This window comes from Rutidosis leptorrhynchoides, chromosome 5 (assembly GCF_046630445.1).
Source record: "Rutidosis leptorrhynchoides isolate AG116_Rl617_1_P2 chromosome 5, CSIRO_AGI_Rlap_v1, whole genome shotgun sequence".
Taxonomy (NCBI): domain Eukaryota; kingdom Viridiplantae; phylum Streptophyta; class Magnoliopsida; order Asterales; family Asteraceae; genus Rutidosis; species Rutidosis leptorrhynchoides.
This window is the reverse complement of record NC_092337.1, coordinates 457958887-457966289: the sequence shown is the minus strand read 5'-3', so window position 1 is coordinate 457966289 and position 7403 is coordinate 457958887.

The following is a 7403-nucleotide window of genomic DNA, read 5'->3' as shown; positions in this document are numbered from 1 at the left end:
CCATCATTAAAAGGAAGTAAAGTCTTCCAAAAAAGACACGCGCTTCTTGATTTAGGTCAAGAAGTTGTCGTCCAGACCAGCTGTAGGTTGACGAAAAATCTAGAAAAGTCATCACTAAAATCAGCAGGAAATCCACGGACCTCAGCATTAAACAGGGTCGCCAAGTGGTCAGATTTATCCTAACCATGAGAAGGATTTATCTCGTAAAATGGGGGGGCACCATGCAAATTAGCTGGATAAGACTAATGAATCAGATCTCCAGAAAGGATAATCTCCTTAAAAGATTAAAAATCAGGTTTTAAGCCTGATATTACTCAATCCTAGAGACTGACCTTAAAGATTGAGAATTACAAACTCATGGAATTCAATGATATCTAAACTCGAGCCTGAACGAGAAAATATTTTGATAAAATTACAAACCGATTTGTTTTCTGAAAACCCATTTTCAATGCGTTCATTACCATTGAACGTAAAATCCTAGAAATTCACCTGGAATTCATTAGGTCACCTGAACCAAATCGGGTGTCAACCGTAAGAACGGTGGTTGCATAGTGGTCAAAGACAGGACCTTGTGCCAAACCTACAAATTATAAGGGTGAGCTTTACTATTGCTCCTACAAAGGATAGTAATTGCGTTCGACACGTTATAGACCATAATTAAAAGCATGTCAGGGGACATTGCCTTAACAGTTGCTTGTTCAACGCTTTCCTTTACAACCGGACGGTAGTTTACCGAAAGGTAATATACGGGACAAGTAAGCTGGACGTGTTGCTTTCCAAATACAAGGTTAGCAAGTGGGTGACACAAAACCGCAAGTTTTGAGCTAAAATTTTCAAATCTGAAACCCACCAAACCCACAAAAATATTTTGCAAACACCGGTAAAGGGTTATTCCGGAAAACTTATCTAGGGTAAAAACTAGATTTAATTTTCAAAAGATCAAATTTTTTCATAAAGATCCAATTTCCTTAATGGATCTAAATTTTTATAGTCATGTGGGACTGTAAACCATATCGTTACTACCATTATTTATACCGCCGTATAGAAATCACTGATGTACAAAGTGTGAAGAATAAAGAAGTGATTCTAGTATTTCAAGACGATATTGCTTGAGGACAAGCAACGCTTAAGTGTGGGAATATTTGATAATGCTAAAAACGAACATATATTTCATAGCATTATTCCTCAAGAAAGACAAGCTTTTAGTTGCAATTGTTCTATTTAAAAGTGATATTCGTTTAAATAATAAAAGGTGAAGACAAAAGACAGATTCGACGAATTGAAGACGCAAACGACCAAAATGCTCAAAAGTACAAAATACAATCAAAGAGGTTCCAATTATTGATAAGAAACGTCTCGAAATTACAAGAGTACAAGATTCAAAACGCAAAGTACAAAATATAAAATTGTACGCAAGGACGTTCGAAAATCCGGAACCGGGACATGAGTCAACTATCAACGCTCGACGCAACGGACTAAAAATTACAAATCAACTATGCACATAAATATAATATAATATTTAAATAATTCTTATAATTATTTATATATTATATAATATATTATAAACCGTCGGCAAGAAAGGCTCCAAACTTGTGTGAGCTGTAAAAGCAAACTCCGCGACTCGCAGAGTTTGAAGGCAAAAAGGGCCGCGAGTCGCGGAGTACCCCTGAACTCAATTCCCTATAAAGCTAACTGAATTCTGATCATTTTCATCATCCATAATCTATCTCTCTCTCAATATATACGTAATATATATATATATATATATATATATATATATATATATATATATATATATATATATATATATATATATATATATATATATATATAAAATTTATATTTTATATTTTAATTTTAATTTTAAATCCTAATAATAAGGGTATGTTAGCAAATGTTGTAAGGGTGTAAGTCGAAATTCTGTCCGTGTAACGCTACGCTATTTTTAATCATTGTAAGTTATGTTCAACCTTTTTAATTTAATGTCTCGTAGCTAAGTTATTATTATGCTTATTTAATCCGAAGTAATCATGATGTTGGCTAATTATTAAAATTGGGTAATTGGGCTTTGTACCATAATTGGGGTTTGGACAAAAGAACGACACTTGTGGAAATTAGACTATGGGCTATTAATGGGCTTTATATTTGTTTAACTAAATGATAGTTTGTTAATGTTAATATAAAGATTTACAATTGGCATCCCTATAAATTACCATATGCACTCGATCGGACACGATGGGCGGGGTATTTATATGTACGAATAATCGTTCATTTAACCGGACACGGGAATGGATTAATAGCCACTAGAATAATTAAAACAGGGGTGAAATTATGTACAAGGACACTTGGTATAATTAATAACAAAATATTAAAACCATGGGTTACACTCAGTCGACATCTTGGTGTAATTATTAAACAAAGTATTAAAATCTTGTTACAGTTTAAGTCCCCAATTAGTTAGAATATTTAACTTCGGGTATAAGGATAATTTGACGAGGATACTCGCACTTTATATTTATGACTGATGGACTGTTATGGACAAAAACCAGACGGACATATTAAATAATCCAGGACAAAGGACAATTAACCCATGGGCATAAAACTAAAATCAACACGTCAAACATCATGATTACGGAAGTTTAAATAAGCATAATTCTTTTATTTCATATTTAATTTCCTTTATTTTATATTTAATTGCACTTCTAATTATAGCACTTTTATTTATTGTTATTATATTTAATTGCACTTTTAATTATCGTACTTTTTAATTATCGCAAGTTTATTTTATCGCACTTTTATTATTCGTAATTTCATTATCGTTATTTACTTTACGCTTTAAATTAAGTCTTGTATTTATTTATTATTTTTACATTTGGTTTTAACTGCAACTAAAGTTTTAAAATCGACAAACCGGTCATTAAACGGTAAAAACCCCCCTTTATAATAATAATATTACTTATATATATATTTGTATTTTTATAAAAGTAAACTAATATAGCGTTAAGCTTTGTTTAAAGATTTTCCCTGTGGAACGAACCGGACTTACTAAAAACTACACTACTGTACGATTAGGTACACTGCCTATAAGTGTTGTAGCAAGGTTTAAGTATATCCATTCTCTAAATAAATAAATATTTTGTGTAAAATTGTATCGTATTTAATAGTATTTTCTGCTAAAATATAATAGCTATTTTATATACACCTCGCATAACTATCAAAACTTAACGTATATATATTTTATAACCTTTGTATAATCATCTTAATAATATACGCAAACCAACATGTACGCTTCTCAAATAGCATACGTCCGTTAAAAGGCTAGCGCTCTAGCTCGGACGGGGATATCAAGCCCTATGGATCCATATACTACTACTCGCGCCCACCAGTTCTTATAACTGGCAGTTACTAGTTACCAAAGCTAAGGGATTTTGGGTTCAAACTCAGTGTAGAATTTAGTATGTACTTGTATCCATTGCGTTTAAAATAAAGTGCATGTATTCTCAGCCCAAAAATATATATTGCAAAAGCAATTAAAAAGGGAGCAAATGATACTCACGCATATAAATATTGTAAATCAGTTAATAAAGCATTTGCATGTATTCTCAGCCCAAAAATATAAAGGGTAAAAGGGATCATATGAAACTCACCTTAGCAGCATATAAAGTCGTTCACCAAAATGTGACCGAAACTCGGATTACCAAAGAACCGTAGATCTCAACCTAGAGAACATATGTTTGTCAATAAATGTCTATCAAGCTAGGTCAGGTCATAGTGTATCACAATCCTAATGCTCGAGATCGACCTACAAAAGTTATCCAAAGTCGTTTCAAAAAGTCAATTTTGACAATAGTTTAACAAAACGAGACGTGCCTTACATAAGGATTCATTTACTCGGTTGGTAATATTCAAAAATCTAATTTATCAATCTTACAAACAAGTTGTTTAAATATTAATTGCAGATTCAAAAGCAATTCCAATTAACGTCAATCATAATTCAGTTGATCATATCTTTTGATTCGTTCACCGAAATTACGCGATTTCTAAATGAAAAGTTATTGATTTTTCGTCAGCTTTCCAAAAACATGCATATCATATACCTTTTATCAGTAATATATGTATTTAATTCGTGATTCATCATAAACTGTTTAATGACGAAATTTAGCATACAAGCATGCATAAACATATATACTCGAGCACTAGACATGGATACGTTATTAATATATAAAAGATAAGATATGAATACTCACGTATCAATATTGTGATTCAATATTGCAGGAAAGTACGTAGACGTAACAGAGATGATAAACACTATGTTTGACTTGCAAAATAATACCCACGAACATTACCCATAACCTCCATAGCTATAACACATAGTTTCCTTAGCTCTATCCCGCTCGAAAACTATTTTAAAGGTGACACGCTCATAACCTCGTCGTAGTATTTTATGTATAATGCTAATTAATAATACTAATAATAATAAGATTAATAATAATATTAATCTTAATAATAATAATAATAATAATAATAATAATAATATAAATAATATAAATAGATACTTACGGAGTAATATTAAGAGTGGGAGAAACACATAACTGAAATCGTGCAATTTATAGAACCTTTTCTGAAAAAGTACCCCATGCGATCGCATGGGATTTGTGCTTCAAGGCCATGCGATCGCATGGCCCTCTGATCCAGCTCACAAACTTTTGTTTTCTTGTTTGTCGACATATTTAAATATAATATATATAATATATATAATTTAAATAATTAATTATATATTATATTAAATTTATGTGCATAGTTGACTTGTAATTTTCGTTCTGATGACTCGTACGTTATCACTCGACCTATGTCCCGGTTCAAGTTTCTCGAATGCATTTTCGTACGCTTAAAAAACTCGCAATTTATGTTTTGTGACTCGTACCTTTGTCAAAATATAGTCTTAAATTATCAATAAACTATATCATTCAAAGTGTGTCTTAAACTTTCGAGTGTTTTGGTCATTTACTTCTATAAATCATTGTCTCGCTATTTGTTAATATAATAACAAATCGTTTTATGACCAAGTTAATATATATTTTCAACATTCATAAACACGTTTTAAATATACGTCGTAAGTTATTCATACAATTAATATTCCAACTTATCATATATATTCAAATAAATATTTAAACCAATAAGTTTAATGTACGGTATCAAACAATTAATACATTGTTGCGTTTTCAAGTTATAGTATATATATATATATCTATATACATATAATTGTTCGCGAATCGTCGAGAACAACCGAAAGGTATTTGAATATATGAAAGTAGTTCAAAAATTTTGAGATTCAGTTTTACAGACTTTGCTTATCGCGTCGGAAATATTAATCATACAAAGATTAAGTTTAAATTTGGTCAAAAATTTACGGGTCATCACAGTACCTACCCGTTAAAGAAATTTCGTCCCGAAATTTGAGTGAGGTCGTCATGACTAACAATAAAAATGTTTTCATGCTGTATATGTGTTGATAAATAGAGTTTTATCACCGTTGAATAATATGGATAAAACAATCCGATTATTCGAAGCGTATGAGAGAAGTTATCGTAAAAGAGTGAAATGAAGGAATAGAGATTCGTCTTAATTTTTGACGTAGTAACGATTGATTTTCGGAATTTAAGGAATAGAAAATCTTCATATTCTAAATAAGATTTGATTCTTCGGGATTTAAGGAGATTAAAACCTTCTTTTATTAAATGCGTAATCTGCCTCGATTGCTATGTCTGATATTTCGCTATAAATTGACCTCTTCCATTTCATTTATTTTCAACACTCCTATAATCTTCTTTCTTATTTCATACATCCCAATAGATTGTGAAAATGCTTAATCCAGTTCTGATTCTTGATATTTTCCTGGCTATCGTATCCTTCATTCTTCTTTTTCATCTGCCACCAGAGGAAGTTATTTTCTTCTACTATTACCTTGGGGTTATAGTGTTTTTCATTCTCCCGTGTCTTTTTATTGCTATACGCATTGATATACACGGTTTGTAATTTCAGGGTTGTTATCGGGCTTTATATTCTCCATTATATTTTGGAGCTTCATGCTTTCGTTTTCTCTTCCCGACCTTAAGTCAAGTGAATAATGGTCCAGAATTCGTAGGTATGAAGTTTCAGATGAACATAACTAATGTTCTAAGAAAGAAAAGGTAATAGCACAATCTGACTTGTCAAATTACCAGAATACCTCGAAAAAGACCGAATCATTAAGAAAATATTTTCTTGATATTTTTAGAGATTATATAGAATGAAAGAGTTATGTAACATGGTTCATGATGAGGGTGTGATCTGTGAACCTTTATCAAGTTCCATTAAAAACTCAGCATGACTTACTGTAATATAATCACGTTGATCAAGTGTCATTATATTATACTAACTCATGCTTCAGCTCCCAACACCACTTCAAAAATATTCATATTTTAAACTCGAAGGTTTCAGAATTTAGAAACTAAAATAGTTTCTTTTATGATGTTACACAGATATCGCAAGGAGAAAATTGATTTTCGATAAGAATGATTATGGAATTATCTCCAGAAATATGGAGGATATTTATAATGAAAGATACGATGATATCTTAGAATTTCTAATATCAGAAGATGATGAAGAATATTGTCCGCAAGGGTTTAGATTCAGAAGCAAGTATTCGTTAATGACTTCAGCAGATACTGAATCATTTGGATTCTTTGAAGGCAGGTTTAGTCTTTGTGATTTATCCACAGCCTCCTTCATACTTTGCTCAATCCGTTTTCCAGTTCCAAACCTTCTCTTTTTCTGAGCTTTGCCAACACATTATTCTTTATCATAAAACTTTTGGCTGTTAAGGTCGTTTACAGTTTTTGCTGCTTCATCAGCATTCAAAGTTATCATAACCGAATCGTCGGTTATCAATCTGAGGTGTTTTCAAAAGTTTGAAGGGTTTGCATGAAGATTGTAATTGTCAAGATACATATAATATTCTAGAATTTTGAACGATAAATATTCTTTTTTTTTCTGGATTTATGAATAGAAGTGATGTTCTAGCACAGTTTTGAAGTCAAAGTATAGCATTTGAAAGATGTAAGAATCTAAGAGTGATGTTTTCTGTTAAATCTTGGCTTGGATTTTAATTTTTCAAAATCAGAATATGTAATTGAATTTGTATGAAAACGATTGTATATCGATGTGAGCATAGTTAATAATTTGAATCAAAGTTGAAGAGTGTACATTATAACATATTAATTGTGAACTTATATATTTCTCGAGTATTACCTACCCGTTAAAGATTTCACAATTAATACTTTGTACAAAAGAATTTTTATTTATGAAAATATACGTATGTATATTTTCTTCAGATGTAATACAGATTTGATGAGTTAATATCA